General features: G+C 31.1%; 1 protein-coding gene across 2 annotated transcripts in view; it reads right to left on the minus strand.

The window, feature by feature from the left end:
• The window catches only part of LOC107454094 (carboxypeptidase N subunit 2), a 40,022-nt gene that overhangs the window by 14,503 nt on the left and 8,027 nt on the right, over window positions 1–17,492 (minus strand). The window contains exon 1 of one of the 2 annotated variants that reach the window (XM_071177043.1): window positions 10,510–10,606. The exons of the other annotated variant lie outside the window; for it this stretch is intronic. The gene's annotated coding sequence lies outside the window, so the exon portion shown is untranslated. Of the gene's footprint in view, window positions 1–10,509; window positions 10,607–17,492 lie in introns of those variants that run through there. 2 annotated transcript variants of the gene reach the window in all.

The following is a 17,492-nucleotide window of genomic DNA, read 5'->3' on the forward strand; positions in this document are numbered from 1 at the left end:
GTATATATATATATATATGTGTGTGTGTGTGTGTGTGTGTGTGTGTGTTGTATCTTTACTCCAGCTCCATCTACAGTAACGTTTTTGTAACACTCAGAGTAGCAATAAACAAGCTGTCACAAGGTTGTAATGGTGCTCTCTCTCTTGTCGTATTCTAATGCAAGCGTTTACCAGATTTAGAAAATAACTAATTTTAGGTCTTACCAGCGATAATACAGTCCACCGTAATTAGAAGGGAAGATTCATGGATAAATAACCCCCCTTTTGTTACCCCGCATCAACAACATAATGGTCCGTCGAGCCGGAAGTAAATAATTTTACAGTATATAATTAGGTGTAATCTAAATAAACTTTCAAATTTATTGTTTTTAGTAAAAGTAGTATCTTAACAATTAAAACATTCTGTATAGATTTTGGTAATCACAAATACATTTGTACTGTTTTGTTTTAAATTGTTCATCTTACTTATTCATATGAAAATTTATTACTATTGAGGAATTTCTAAATTAAAAACAATTAACAATGGAAAAAATTGACAAATTAAAAAAGAAACGTACCACAATTCGATCAAGTATTTCAAAAGCAATAACTCGATTAGACGCGTTTATGCGAAATAAAGGTAAACAAACTTATGAAACAAATGAAGCGGAACTAAACGAGTTGCAGGAAATTTTAATTAGTAAAAAATTAGACATTAAAAACTTAAATTCAGAAATTGAAGAGCTGATAACAAATGCAACGGAATACAAACAAGAAATCGCAACAAGCGAAGAGTACAATGACGAATTACTGTACGCAAAAACCACTACAAAAACGTGTTTCAAAACTCTAAATCAATAAAATTTAGAAAATACGTTTATGCAAAACCCGCAAAATTTAAAAGAAAAAACTGCAAGTAAACAAAGCATAACACTTCCTGGAATATCCATGCCCAGAGCCGGATTATACCTTTCGTAGGCCCTAGGCATAGCCGTTTTTGGGCCCTTCCCTCCTTCCCCCACTCCTCCCCTCTTTTCAAATATATGCTAAAATTTTCTTGCATATTTTTTTAACATTTTTATTAATATGGATTTTAATTTACAAATTTGTTTATCGAACTTTATCTGCAATACCGAACTTTATCTGCAATGTATCTTCATAATTTTGTGTAAAATACACTTGTTGTTTTTAAAGCTAAATTATTCTTGTCAACAAATTTTTTTCTCCCAAGTTTTTCGTAGGCCCCTGAATTTCGTAGGCCCTAGGCACGTGCCTAGTGTGCCTATAGGTTAATCCGGCCCTGCCCATGCCAAAATTCTCAGGAAGATACGATGAGTGGCAATTATTAAAAATACAATTTGACAACATTATTACGTCAAATGAGCAGTTAAATGATATACAAAAGTTGCATTTCTTAAATTCTTCTCTAATAGGAGAGTCAAAAAACCTTCAAACGCTTGACGATACATTTCAGTCATTATTCAAAGCGTTGGAGGAGCGATACGAAAATAGACGCTTAATTATTGAGAGTCACATAAAAGCAATATTAGATGTCGAAAAAATAAATAATGAGTCCGCCAAGGAACTTAGGCACCTAATTGACACCATAAGAAAAAATCTGAGAGCTCTTCATGTTTTGGAATATAAACGAAATGATTTATCAGATATTTTCGCTTTAAATATTATCATTTCAAAACTCGACAAAGAAACTAGAAAACAATACGAATTAAGTTTATGCACACACGAAGTTCCAAAATTAGATTCTTTCTTATTATTTTTGGAAAAAAGAGCACAAATTCTAGAAAGTTATCAAAATGTTTCTCAAACAGCATAACTAAAAGTGAAACCAGAAAAGTCAAGGTCAAGATCATTTTTAGTAAATGAGAAAAAAGTACCGCCATGTGTTTTATGTTCAAATAACCATCCCATTTTTAAGTGCGATTATTTTCTGAAGCTTAATGTAGAGCAAAGAACTGAAGTCATATCGAAAAACAAATTATGTTATAATTGTTTATCGAAATCGCACTCTGCGGGAAACTGTAAATCGAAACATTCTTGTTCGAGTTGTGGTCGCAGACATAATACATTAATTCATAGGCGTCAAGGGGAAAATGTAAATGATTCGTCTCGCCAGCAATCTCTTATTTCAAATGTTGATAATTCAAGGGCTTTGGAAAATACGTTTCCGAATATTAAAGCTGCCGAATTTAATGCTCAAACTTTATCACTAATAAATAAAAATACTCGTTATTCAAATAGAAGTGGTATTATGCCAACATGTGAGGTATTTATTAGGAGTTCCAAAACTCATACTCTTATTAAAGCTAGGTGTATTTTAGACAGTGGTTCAACTTCTAACGTTTTAACCGAAGCGCTTGCTAATGCATTAGAGGTCCCATTGCGAAAAATAAACAACCCCATTGCAGGGTTAGGTAATAATAAAACTGTTGTAAAAGGGAAATAACAGGCAGATATAACTAACAGGGATCGGACTTATTTAAAAACATTAGATTTCTTATTTGTGAAAAAGATAACAGATTTTATTCCAACGGTACCATTATCATTAAAGAAATTTGAGTTACCTAAAAACATACATTTAGCAGAACCTAATATTTTCGCAAATTCAGCTAACATAGAAATGCTCATAGGAGCGGAAGCATTTTTTGAAATTATGAGAACAGGCGATATTTAGATACCAGGTACTGAAATAGTTTTAAGAAATTCTTTTTTTGGGTTTATCTTTACGGGAGCAATAGGTACAAATAGTCAGGATAAAGCTAAAGACTTCTGTGGGTTAATCAGCCAATCTACTAACACTTTAGAGCAAACCCTGAGAAAGTATTGGGAAGTTGAGGAGTGCTTAAGCTCAAAAGAGCATTACATGAGCCTTGAAGATATTTTATGCGAGCAGCATTATCAAAATACGCACAAGAGAGACTACACTGATAGATACATAGTTCAAATGTCAATCAAAGATCTCCATAAGCTGGGAGAATCCAAACATTTAGCAGAGCAAAAACTTAATCAGCTTTGGAGACGGCTTTCTAAAAATGACACTATGAGGAGTCATTATATTAAATTCATGCAAGAATACCTAGATATAAGTCACATGGAGCCCGTAGAAAAAGAGGATGATCAAGATCCAGTTGATAAAAGCAATTATCCTCACTGCTATCTGCAGCATCATGGAGTCTACCGCCCTGAAAAGACTACAACTCCTCTCAGAGTAGTCTTCAACGCCTCTGCACCTACTTCAACTGGTGTAAGCTTAAATGATCTACAAATGAAAGGACAGGTAAAAGAGGACATTTTCGACATTTTGGTGCGTTTCCGTAAACATCACATTGTCTCTACAACAGATATTCAAAAAATGTTCCGTCAAATATTAGTTGAGCCTTCCCAAAGAAACCTTCTTCGCATCCTTTGGAAAACAAGCGAGTATCAACCGTGCAAAACGTACCGATTGAAAACCGTAACATACGGCACAACTTCAGCTCCTTTTTTGGCTACTCAAACAATCCTCCGGGCAGCCAAAGATGAGTCTGAAAGATTTCCTCTTGCGGCCGAGGTTCTCGAGAGGGATAGTTACATGGATGATGTAGTCAGTGGAGTGGATAGAGTACTTACAGCTGTGCGTCTTAAATCTGAGTTGTCTGGTCTTCTAAGATCTTGTGGCATGAAGTTACAGAAGTGGAGATCCAATGCAGTTGAATTAGACGAGTCAACTGATGTAGAGCACAGATTTACCAACACTGACGAGACTTCAAAAAACATTGGGTGTCATCTGGAATGCCAGAACAGATGAATTCCGGTTTCAACTCACTTCGTTAAAAGGGCAAAAAACCTATACAAAGAGAGATGTTCTAAGCGTCATAGCACGTATCTTTGATCCGCTTGTACTATTGGGTCCAATTATCACAAAAGCAAAAATCTTCCTTCAGAGACTCTGGACAATCAAGTTAACGTGGGACGATGTGCTTCCTCCAGATTTAGCCAAAGAATGGGGATTGTTTGCCCACAATCTTCCAGCCATACACGACTTATATGTGAAACGCAAGGTGACAGACAATGCATCAGGAATGGAACTACATGTTTATGCCGACGCCAGTGTACTTGCTTACGGAGCAGCAATTTACGTACAAACTCGAAATGTAGACGGCCAACTTACATCAGAACTATTGTGTTCTAAGTCAGGAGTTGCTCCTATAAAACAACTCACTATTCCACGTCTTGAACTGTTATCTTCTCTATTGGCATGCAGGCTACTGGAAAAAGTACGGAACTCTCTGAATGTCCCCAACGAACAGTGCTATATATATTTAGACTCAAAAATAGTTCTCGCATGGATAAAAACTGACTGTTTAAAGTTTAAACAATATGTCGTCAATTGAGTAAAAGAAATCCAACAACGATCACAGAATTGTGTTTGGAACTATGTTCCGTCAATATCCAATCCGGCGGATATATTGTCTATTGTCACGTGGTTGTGAAGCAAAGGAACTTTTACATCACTCATGGTTGCAGGGTTCCAACACCATAAATCAAAGGAAGAACTCAGAGTCTGAAAGTGAACTATTTTCCGAAAGGGACTCAAAGATATATCAATCTGAACTCAAACCATCGCAAGACATTAATCTATTAATTTCTCATTTCAGTTTTTCAAACCAAATATTTTCTATAACGAATTCTTATTCAAAATTGATTAATGTAATGTCTTATATATACAGGTTTATTTAAGACTGTAAGAATCAAATTAAGAGAAGTGGAAATCTTACATCCTGTGAGGTAAGTGAAGCAGAATTAAAGTTATGTTCATTTGTGCAGCAGGAATCTTTAGCAGAAGAATTTAAATTATTAAAATCAGGTAAACCAGTACATGTTACTAGCAAACTGAAATTTTTGTTTTCATTTTTTGATAATTCAGCAAATGTTATCAGAGTTGGAGGGCGTCTAACATATTCTTATTTGCCCTATGAAAGCAAACATCCCATAGTTTTCCCTAAAAATCATAAAATTTCTGAGCTTATTTTACTAAATTTACATAAATCAAATTGTCACATAGGTGCACAGGCACTATTAAATTTGTCAAGACTAACAGTCTGGATAATACATGGTCGGAATTTGGCTCGAAAAATTGTTCATGATTGTGTCATTTGCACTAAATTTAAACCTAGATTTTTAGTTCAAAAAATGGGAGATTTGCCTATTGTTCGATGTAAACCAACTTTTCCTTTCTTAAATTCTGGTACTGATTTCGCAGGACCTTTTTTCATAAAAAACAAAAATCAACGTAAAGGTCCGTTTCAAAAAATATTTATTGCTATTTTTGTATGTCTTGTAACTAAAGCTATTCACATTGAAATTGTTTCTAATCTAACATCTGACTCTTTTGTTGCAACCCTAAAAAGATTCATTGCCCGTAGAGGCAAATGTTCCATATTATATAGTGACAATGCCAAACCCTACTTAGGAGCAAATAGAGAAATTAAACGTTTGTATAACCTAGTTAGTAAACCTGATGAAACTCTATCAAAATTTCTTGTTTCTGAGAGAATTAATTGGCAGTTTATTCCCCCTAGAAGTCCAAATTTGGCGGAATATGGGAAAGTGGTGTAAAATCATTTAAATTTCACTTGAAACGAACAATAGGTACTTTAACTTTAAAATACGAAGAATTTCTTACTATTATTAATCAAATCGAAGGTATTTTAAATTCAAGGCCTTTAATGCCACTTTCAAGTGATGCTGATGATCTGGATGTTTTAACACCAGCTCATTTTTTAATAGGAAGATCTATAAAAAGCATTCCTGAACCAGAATTAATTGATCTTTCAGATAATAGGTTAAGTAGGTGGCAATTGACTACAAAAATTACCCAAGCAATTTGGAAAAAATGGTCAAATAATTATTTGTGCCAGTTACAACAGCGATCGAAATGGCTCTTTGAAAAGGATAACATTTCTATTGCTACTGTAGTTATAGTAAAAGACGATAATTTGCCCATTAATCAATGGCTCATGGGAGTTGTTGTCGAATTGTTTCCAGGAAAAGACAAATGTGTTAGAGTTTGCAGTGTGAAAACCAAACGTGGTATTTTCAAACGTCCTATCACTAAGCTAGCCATTTTACCAGTACCAGTTGAAGTTTGATTAAGTCATTTCATTGTGTGTTAAATTTATATATGTATATCTATTTTTACTTTCTATTTTTTTTTTAAAAAAAGTGATGTCATTTCCCAATTGTTTGTTTTTGCATATGCTTATATTTGATATTATTTCATTGCTTATATATTTGAAATACAGTACTGTATTTCAACGCGGGGAGTATGTTGTATCTTTACTCCAGCGCCATCTACAGTAACGTTTTTGTAACACTCAGAGTAGCAATAAACATGCTGTCACAAGGTTGTAATGGTGCTCTCTCTCTTGTCTATTCTAATGCTAGCATTTACCAGATTTAGAAAATAACTAACTTTAGGTCTTTCCAGCGATAATACAGTCCACCGAAATTAGAAGGGAAGATTCATGGATAAATAACCCCCCTTGTTATCCCGCATCAGCAATATATATATATANGAAGAGTAGCGAATATATATATATATATATATATACCACCATACTAAAATAATATACTATAAACTATCTCGTGAATTGTGCTAAAATTAAAAAGGAGTAGCTTTCTTAAAGTTAACGATGTAATACATAAGTTTAAACGTCAAAATAAAATCGTGGTTTAAATTTGTTCATTTAAAAAAAACAAGGCAAACAGTTGTGGGTTTTGAACTTGCACTAATATGTATTTACTTTTCACAAATCGAACAAATAAGAAACAAAAAAAAAAATAACCGTAAAAAAAATTGAATTTTAAAATTAGGATATTAGGACGATATATAAGAAACTGAGATATTTTAAGGAGCTTAAAAATTTCAGCTACGTATTCGGTAGCTCTTTTTATGTTCGGCATTTTTATACTCTTTGTAGTGACTTTTAAAACATCAGATAATCATTGCTCAGATAATAGTTGTTGATGTCATAAGAATTTGGTTCAATACGATATAAAGATCCCTTTTACATTACTAATATCTTAGTTTATGTTTTTATTGTCCAGATATCAAAACATATATAGAATAATTAGTAAATATATTATTCCTATCAAATGCATACCTACGTTCATTACTGAAATTTAATCAATGAAAGAATGAATAAATTAAAAACTAAAATTAGAAGAAAAAAAGATAAATAACCACATTTAATCAAAAACAAGTTATTATAAAACTTGACTTTCGTTAAATATAATATTTTATTCAAATCTCTTTGCTAAATTTATTATAAATCAGCAGACGACTCAAGAAGAAACATAGTATTTTAACATTAAAAAAAGATATCGAATTGAAACAAACAAAAAAACATGAATGAAATATACCTTAGGCTTGCGAAAGTTAAATTCTTTGTAGGCATTAATCGCCCCCAAATTTACCTATTCGCACCAAATTTAGGCATTAATCACCCCATTTAAATATTTTTTCCTTATCTCCAAATAATTTTTTTTTAAAATAATAAATTTTAATTTTTTCAGCTTTCACTAAGGAAAATCTTTGAAACTTTAGATTTCATTATGAAAAATACGTAGATTAATATGGTATAAAAAAAATTCATGGCTCACATTAAAAAAAATTTTCTCATTCAGAATGAAATTAAGTAATAAAATATAATAAACAATTGTTAAAAATTACGTTTTGCAAGAAATTACCTTTGGGTAACTGAGTTTTATGAACGAGTGCATTTTTTTAAGAATTTCGCCATTAGTTTTAAAGATATGACCAAAAATGCAAAAAGTGAAATTAACATTAAGGGAACCAAACTTTTATTCGCTCTTTTAATCAAGAAGCCGAAAGGAATATAGAAACTCTAAGATAACATAATTCAAGAGCTCAGAAAAATAAGAGTTGAAAGAAAGAAACAAGTTTATAAATACTTTGAATCAAGACATTATGAATTGGTGTAACTTTTTTTTCATGCTCACTTCTTTTCCAAAACAAAAATATATTAATACAATTGAATAGAAAATTGAGGTTTAGTTAAATCTGACCCTGGAACAATAATACAAAAAATAAAACATACAAAGTATAACGAAACATAATATAATAACGATGAAAGATAGACTATGTTGCCATTACCAGGTTGGAAAGTATTATTTAAAACCGCATAAAAGGTAGAGGGAGGATATGTTAATATAGGACAGTGGGGCATAATATCATAAATGGCGATTAAAAAATGTATTTTTGTCGATTTTTCTTCATTTTAGATTTTCTACTGATTATCATATTTTTAGAAATGAAATGTTTCACATTTTTAATATCAACAGTTTTTTCTATTGTCTATAATTTTCAATCTTTGAAAAGCAATCGCTGGCCACTGTCCAGAAGCAAAATTTCCTGATTTTGACCTACATGCGTTAACATTGAAGTCAATAACAAATCTGATAGATTGCTAAGAAAGGTTTTGTCAGAAATTGGATGCGCGCATAGCAACAAATGTATTAAACAGGATAAATCGAAAATTTTATTTAATAATAACCGATAATTAATGATCCGAGTTCAAAGGCATTCACAGAAACTTGTTTACCCCAAAGTAATTTGGTACAAAAAAAAAGAGATTTAGCAGATAATTATTTGTTACAATATAAATGTAAAAAAATTATAAATAGTTGGGCATAGACATTTTAAAATTTTTTTTTTTGTTAAAAAAACACATAATTTTGTGACTTAAGTATTTCCGAAAACCACTGAAACGTTCGAATTATTACTTAATGAAATCAAACGTTAAAAAAAAGTGTTGTTTATGACAACCTATCTCAATTATCAAAATAAGCCTCAATCTTAAAAATAAATTTTCAAAAGTGTGAGTAATATGAGGAATCAAAAGTATGAGACCTCCCATGTTCATTTCAATTTTTGCCCAGTTTGCCCTTTCTTGGAAGTATTTAAGTCAATCTAAAAATTTTTGAATGCATTTGTAGAACTCAAACGTTTCTCTCAAATTTTGGCGCTTAAAATGAATTAAAAAAATGCAGAAATCATATTATTCAAAGAAACTTTCGACTTTTATTAAATGAAATGATAAATATTTTTTTAATTATATTTAGTGTTTTCTTCAGATAATTAAGTTTAACAATTGCATTTATAAATTCTATAAAATAGTTGCAAAGATATGGCGAAATACATAAAAATTGAAATTTGCCTCTTTCTTCTGGATTGAGACGATACTATTTACCAGAATCTTATTTTGAGAGTCCAAAGTCTGAACCCTCTAAGCAAAAAAGCTTGCTTAAAAAGTCTGATTTCGCAGATAAAAATATCGGCTGCTATGTACCTTTTTGTACCTATGCAATTAGTAGCTTTAAAGCCAACGTAATTAGCAAATTATTAGATACGAAATTATTAAGGTGTTTCATCTTTTATTTTTATGATTACGAAAGGAGCCAGTTAAATTATTGAAAATAATAACTGTAGTAATTATTGATTTTTTTAAAATATTAAGAGCAATCTTAATGGTTCTCATGAGATGTTTTATGATTATAGGATATGATAGGATAGTTTTATGATTTAGTTAAGTTAATAGGGACAACAATTATTAAAATACACCTTTTGTTTAGATTTTGGTCTTTCAAAATTGGAGGATAAATGATGTGACAATAGTTCCTTATCCATAAGAAAAGCTTCATGTTATTTTTGGATTTTGCATTTTTAGAACAAGATACGCTAATCAAAAGATATTCGCACATAATTTATAAAAAAAATTACTCAAAATTAATTTGATACAACAAATCAAATTTGATTATTATTCATTATTTTCCCTTAATAAAAATAATTTTTTAAAAAAAATTCAAAGCATGAGAGTTATTTTGATTTGTAATCATCATTTTGATTTATGAAGTTCAAAATTTTACTAAAATAAGTCAAATAGCTCTGGTGAAATAAAAATGTATGATATTTTTGTATTTATACTCTTCGGACGTGTTCATTGTTTCGGATTGCATACATATACTAAAAAAATAATAGATCCAATATTTGCGTAAACACACAAGGTATTGTCCAAAAATAATATACCGTTTGGTGTAGAAATATTGAATATTTGTATAAAATTTCCCGATGGGCATGGCACTAACCCTGAAATTCATTCAACTCTTGATAGATACCCAGTTTAGGTAATAAGTAACTTTCCGTCAGTTATCAGATACCCTCACCTGCTTTCACTATTTTGAATCCGCAGCATAACAAATTTTGAATAACCATACTGGTTTTCTATTTTAAAATCACTCATCATTAAAGATCCATCATTCCCAAAATATATTCCAACTTTTCCCACTTTTTGATAAATTTTCCATTTCAGATACCCAACATCATCAGTTAATCGAATATTTAGCGAAAAAGTCGTTATCGGGAAAATGTTTTAATGTCACTTTATTTTTAAAGGTAGGAAGTTTATAAAAAGCTATTCCCTAATGTCTTTCGAAAATTTTTTCACTCACTCGGCGAGAAGTTCTTTTTGCACCAATTGTGGATTTTTATACCGATTGCAGCACAGCTCCCACACGCTTCGGGGGGAGCACTAGTACCTTCTACACCTAAGACGAAGGAAAAAATGAAAAAGAATATTAACATTTTCTAGACAGCTACATAAGTTTCATTTAGAAACTGCCTTTTTTTTCGTGTCAAAACAATACTATGTTGTCAAAATGTAATAAAAAATTCAAACTTAACTATCATGATAGTATCTCTGTAAATATATCATAATAAATTTACTGAAAATTGTAATAAATCATTTAAAAAAGGAAAAGAAATTTTTCCTATCTGTCTATCTATACCTATGCATATCTATCTATCTATATAACCGCAGTTGTAAAGCTGCGAATATATTTATAATTGAAACAATTAACTATTTTTAAAATATGTATTGATCTAAATTTTATTATTTATATTGAAAATATTTAGTGAATAAATGAATGAAATTTTTTTCATCATATACCGTTTTATCAATTTTTATCTTGAAATTGGGTTTTACGTCAGACAGTTGAATTCATAGGTGTGGAGCAGCTCCCAGTCTAGTTCTTTCAATGTTTTTTAATGCATGTATAAATTGAAAATGAATGAGCTGAAATATGGCTCCAATTAAAATAAAAACAAAAAAGAAAATAAATAAACGTTGAGAAATGGTTATCAGAAAAACGTACATTTTCATTGATTTTTTTTAATTTGATTATTTTTATTCGATGCAAAATACTAATGGAATTTTTCACAAATGCATATCCTTATTTTGAAATTTCTTTTCTTACAAGCATTCCAATTAAAAATTGAGTGATTTGATTAAAATAATGGATTATTGAGTGGATATTTAATAACTTTAATTACAGGCTTCGAAAATTCTAACTAGATAAAAGAACTTTAACTCTCACTATACCTATGGCCCTTTCACTGAACTCCAGGGTTCCATTGAACTCAATTTGGAAACCACTGCTCTAAATAACAAAATAACATGCATTATACTAAGCTATATACTACGTATACTTTTACATAAGCTCAGGCTAAATGCATGGTCTAAATCGTATATATATATATATATATATGGATATGGATATATATAATTTCCTAATTTCAAAATCTATTTAAATATTTCAATTACAATTGTTTCTCTCGGCAGTTCTCTAAGTGTTCTATTTTAAAAATAACCTCATTGGGAAGCGATGAAATTTCTGCATCTTTTATCAGAAAGAAGGCACATCCTTAATTTACTATCAAGAAAGATTCCCCTCTTTTAACATTAAGAAAACGCAACCTTTATTTACTATCATGAAATATTTACCTCTTTTATCATTAAAAAGNCTTTTTGGGGCCGGGATAGCCTGGTCGGTAGGGCGCTGGGCCCATATCCAAGAGGTCGTGGGTTCGATCCTCGCCGGCCGAAGACTCCCCGTGTAGTAAATGGTGACTGATGCACGTTAAATCTGTCGAGTCTCAAAGTCCTCCATGTTCCCACAACAAATCAATACCTCTGGGGGTACTGATCCATGAGTTTCCTTGTCTTCTGGATTGGTTCAAAATTACAAGGCTACGGAGTTGAACGTAAGTAGTCGTAAACCCATGAAATTGGGTCAGCTGTTCAACAACGGTTATAAAATAAAATATAAAATATCACTGTGCTTCATGAAATTCCGTTTTCCTCCATTTTTTCGAGGAATACAGATTTTCATCAAGTAAATAACCCCTTCAACCACACAGAATCTTAAATTCTGATTAAATGACACTTGTTGTCCAGTTCGTTCGCATAAAAAGAGTGTAGATTTTTGTGTGAAAAAATTTTTGAAAATTTTAGTAGACTAGTTATATAAATATGTTTTATTCTTCATTCTGTCTTGTTGACTGAATTGCATTATCACGTTGTTATTTTTATCATTGTAAATAATTGTTTTTTTTTATACATAATTGAAAAAATGTTATTTGTAGTAGGGAAAAGGAACAGTCGTACCGACCTAAATTTAAAAAATTTAAAGTACTCCAAATTTATTTTATTTTGGCTTACCAAATTTTTTTTTTGGGGGGGGAGGGATGTATCACAAAAATTATAAATACTTTTGTATTAATAAAAACATTAAAACTCTTTTCATAAAATGTCTTTGGTAAAGAATAGATGTAGAGATATTCTATTTTTGGGACTTCAAGGCTGAAAACATACCAATGAATAATAAATAGATTTTTATTTCAAAGGGGTTATTTTTAAAATCCTGCCCTCTTTCACTTCCATATTAGGAAGCATTAAATGATTTTTCTTAATGCGTAGGCATACAAGGTATGTGACGATTGAGCCTTTTCACCTCCTTTTCTATTTGTACATAATGCAGGAACAATTGTTTTTGGGTGACTCTTGCTGCATGATGTGTTCCATGTAAGAAGTACCGGAATAGTCCAAGAGTGCTGTCAACTCCCTCCAGTGTGGAGAAATGGGTGTGAGCTATTACCGCCTACCTTTAAATAAAACTATTGAAAACGTATTTTGACTCACTACAGAATTATTTGAGCTAAACGTAACCAATTATAACAGGGATGTAGCCCTGTTATTAGAAGCCTAGCAGGATTGGCATCGCGGAGGAAACTTACGCATTTCTATCTCTTAGGAACTAAGCTTAACGGATGCTGGCTGTGGCTTCGGAATTCCCCATCCCATCACACATCGGGGAAAAAGTTGCCTTATCGGCGTAGAAGGAAAGGAAGGATTCCATCAACAACTACCTGTACCTCGGCGTAATCAGAAGAGACGTTGGCTGGAGTTTGTCACACCTGAAACCATTTGATGTGTGTCCCATCCATAGAGATAACCCTACAGTTCTTACTGTTCAAGAATGAATTAGTGAAATTACCATGCGTGTGTGAAAATCCCAAAATATGTGAGTTTGTTAAAACTCCAGTGTGAAAAGGCCTACAACAATTTGCTTCTTGGTGTTCTTAAAAATACCTGCTTGTAAAGTGAAGTACGTGAGAGTTTAAAAAATTTTTTTCAACAAATATAACATGTGAGGTGAAAAAGGAACATAAAAGAAATGTCATCTGCCTGTATTTTTTTCCTTCATAATTAGTAGTGATAATTTTATGATTACGTAGGTCAAGTGACCTAAATTTCTTATGATGAATAATTGAATAGAGATATATTTTTAAGGGTTAGATTGCATTTCTTGAAATTATATTACTTTTTTAAAACATTATGATATAATATTGTCTTTATAGTGCATTTAAAATGTTTTTGAAAGAAATAAATGTGATTCAAACGTGTATTAAATTAGTGATGGCAAATAAAATTAAGTTATTATTTAAACTTTTATTTCCTAATGATTTATCACGATTAAATCGTACTAAAATACTAAATTTTTCAGAATTTTCATTTGAATTTAACGATGAAGAATTTTTAAACAAACTGAGAAAATTTGTCATACTTTTGATTTTTCAGAATTAATCAAAATTACAGACACTCTAAATATTTACAGCGAGGGAAATAAAAATGAAATTTCACAACATATTTCAACTTGTATATGTGATTTTAATATTTTAAAAATTTTATAGTAATGGAAAATCCCTCTGGGTATGAAGATGAAATTAGTTAGTTTGAATGTAAACAAACTCAAACTGATTTTGAACCACATTTACCAATTAAAACTTGTGTAAATCAATTTACACAAGTTAATTTAAGTTCTATCTGTACTAAAAGTTGTATTGATAAAGATATGGTATCCTATAATCTAAGTTCTAATAATGATGTAAATAATAGAGAACCAGAAACCAAATTAATAGTAAATTTTTCTAATATTGAAGCAGTTACTCCTATATTTAAAGGAGATAAACATGAAAATATTATTTCTTGGTTTGAAAATTTTGAAACTCATGCGAATTTATTTAAGCTTTCTGATATGCAAAAATTTTTATTTGCAAAAACATGCTTAAAGGGTAAGGCATTAACATTAATTAGAAGTAAAACTTGTTTAAATTCATTTGAAAAATTAAAAAATCTCTTTCTTGAAGAATTTGGACTTAATTGCAATACTGCAGAAGTACATGCAATGTTGCAAAAAAGAAAACAAAGGTATAATGAAACTCTTCAAGAATATTTCCTAAAAATGAAAGAAATAGCCACTCAAAGTGATATTGATGACTTAGCTCTAATCACCAAACCAAACAAATAGAAAAACAATTCTTTATGGAGCCAATAATCTTTTTGAATTTAAACAAAAACTTAAAATTTATGAAAAAATTAAAAGTGACTTAGATAAAAATAAATTTCAACATAATAAGGGACCTTATATGAAGAAAATAGAAAACCCAAAATATGACATTAAGTGCTTTAAGTGTAATGCACCAGGATATAAAGCCCCGGCTTGTCCTTAAAATAAAAATGTAACCCCGAATGCGACAAAACCCAAAATACATCATACCCAATAAATCAATGTAAATATTGTTCGAAGAAAGGACTTTTGAATCAATTTCACGCGGGCTCCTCGTGTGTAAACAACCCTAATAATGTAGAAGTAAACGTCCAAAATATGACAAATAAAAAATAACAATTAATAATATCCGGATATAAAGTGGAAAATAAATACCTAAATGGACATCCGAAACCAAAACAAAATGAAAATGAGAATGTAAGCAAAGAGATTTTATTGAATGCTGATACCGTGTCAGCATTGAACATAATACCAAAAGATATTGTGTCAAAATTAAATATTCTTATTAAAAAATGTGAAAAATTGAATGTTACCCCAACGAAAGGACAATTAACACTTAACAGAATTTCTGAGTTTCCCCTTAAGATTGGCGAAATTGTTAACTCAGCTAAGATTTTTATAATTGATACTGATTTACCATATGCTTTATTAGGGTTTGTTTATTGATTGTGTCGGGCCAGTTGTTGCTCAATTTGGTAGGAGACAGATCACCTCTGCTAATTCTAACGGTGACAACTTTTCTTTGCACATTAGACAGCAAAATTCACAAAATGTTGAGGTTAAAAATGGTGAAAAATAAAAGTTAAAGATGTTTCAGTAGAAGTAAATATTGAAAAAAAATAATGCAAAGGGTAACAAAAATAAAAATAAAAGGAAAAATAGGAAAAAGAAAGAATGTCCAAAAATTTCAAATGATTCGAAGATAGATCTAAGTAATGGATGCATACATTATCAGGTCAATTTCGACGAAAAAAATAAAAATTTGAACAAAAAAGAAAATGTGGACTTAAAAGAAATTTTAAAAAGTAATGATGATATTTTCTCAAAACATACACATGATGTGGGAGAAATCAGAATGGAACCACAAAGAGTCAGGTTGACTTCAGATTTACCTATATCTCTAAGGCCTTACAAAACATCCCCAAAACAACAACAAGAAATTGTTGTACAAACAGAAGAATTTTTAAAAAATAACATTATAAAAGAAAGTTCATCTCCTTATGCTGCCCCTGCAACTTTAGTCTTTAAAAAAGATGAAAATAAAAAGAGTCGTTTATGTGTTGACTTTGAGAAATTAAATCATGAATAGTGTCCAAAGGAAAAGGAAATTTTTTTTACTTTCTTCAATGGAAGAAGCAAACCCTATATTTTTGGGAGATCCGAATCGCGTGTGGAGATGTTTACCTCAGCATCATTTGGATGTGAGGGCGAGGAAAGTTGAACTTTTTTTTTCTTATCAACAAGGTGAGAAAAATATAATAAACCATTTTTGTATATATCAAATCTGGATCTCTCAATATCACTGTGCAGGCCGGGATAGCCTGGTTGGCAGGGCGCTGGGCCCATATACAAGAGGTCGTGGGTTCGATCCTCGCCGGCCGAAGACTCCCCGTGTAGTAAATGGTGACTGATGCACGTTAAATCTGTCGAGTCTCAAAGTCCTCCATGTTCCCACAACAAATCAATACCTCTGGGGGTACTGATCCATGAGTTTCCTTGTCTTCTGGATTGGTTCAAAATTACAAGGCTACGGAGTTGAACGTAAGTAGTCGTAAACCCATGAAATTGGGTCAGCTGTTCAACAACGGTTATAAAATAAAATATAAAATATCACTGTGCTTCATGAAATTCCGTTTTCCTCCATTTTTTCGAGGAATACAGATTTTCATCAAGTAAATAACCCCTTCAACCACACAGAATCTTAAATTCTGATTAAATGACACTTGTTGTCCAGTTCGTTCGCATAAAAAGAGTGTAGATTTTTGTGTGAAAAAATTTTTGAAAATTTTAGTAGACTAGTTATATAAATATGTTTTATTCTTCATTCTGTCTTGTTGACTGAATTGCATTATCACGTTGTTATTTTTATCATTGTAAATAATTGTTTTTTTTTATACATAATTGAAAAAATGTTATTTGTAGTAGGGAAAAGGAACAGTCGTACCGACCTAAATTTAAAAAATTTAAAGTACTCCAAATTTATTTTATTTTGGCTTACCAAATTTTTTTTTTGGGGGGGGAGGGATGTATCACAAAAATTAAAAATACTTTTGTATTAATAAAAGCATTAAAACTCTTTTCATAAAATGTCTTTGGTAAAGAATAGGTGTAGAGATATTCTATTTTTGGGACTTCAAGGCTGAAAACATACCAATGAATAATAATTAGATTTATATTTCAAAGGGGTTATTTTTAAAATCCTTTCCTCTTTCACTTCCATATTAGGAAGCATTAAACGATTTTCCTTAATGCGTAGGGTTACAAGGTATGCGACGATTGAGCCTTTTCATCTCCTTTTCTATTAGTATATTACGCAGGAGCAATTGTTTTCGGGTGACTCTTGCTGTATCATGTGTTCCATGTAAGAAGTCCCGGAATTGTCCAAGAGTGCTGTCCACCCTCTTTAGTGTGGAGAAATGGGTGTGAGCTATTACCACCAACCGCCTACCTTTAAATAAAACTATTGAAGACGTATTTTGGCTCACGACTATATATATATATATATATATATATATATATAAATACTA

The sequence above is a fragment of the Parasteatoda tepidariorum genome, chromosome 2 (assembly GCF_043381705.1).
Source record: "Parasteatoda tepidariorum isolate YZ-2023 chromosome 2, CAS_Ptep_4.0, whole genome shotgun sequence".
Classification (NCBI taxonomy): domain Eukaryota; kingdom Metazoa; phylum Arthropoda; class Arachnida; order Araneae; family Theridiidae; genus Parasteatoda; species Parasteatoda tepidariorum.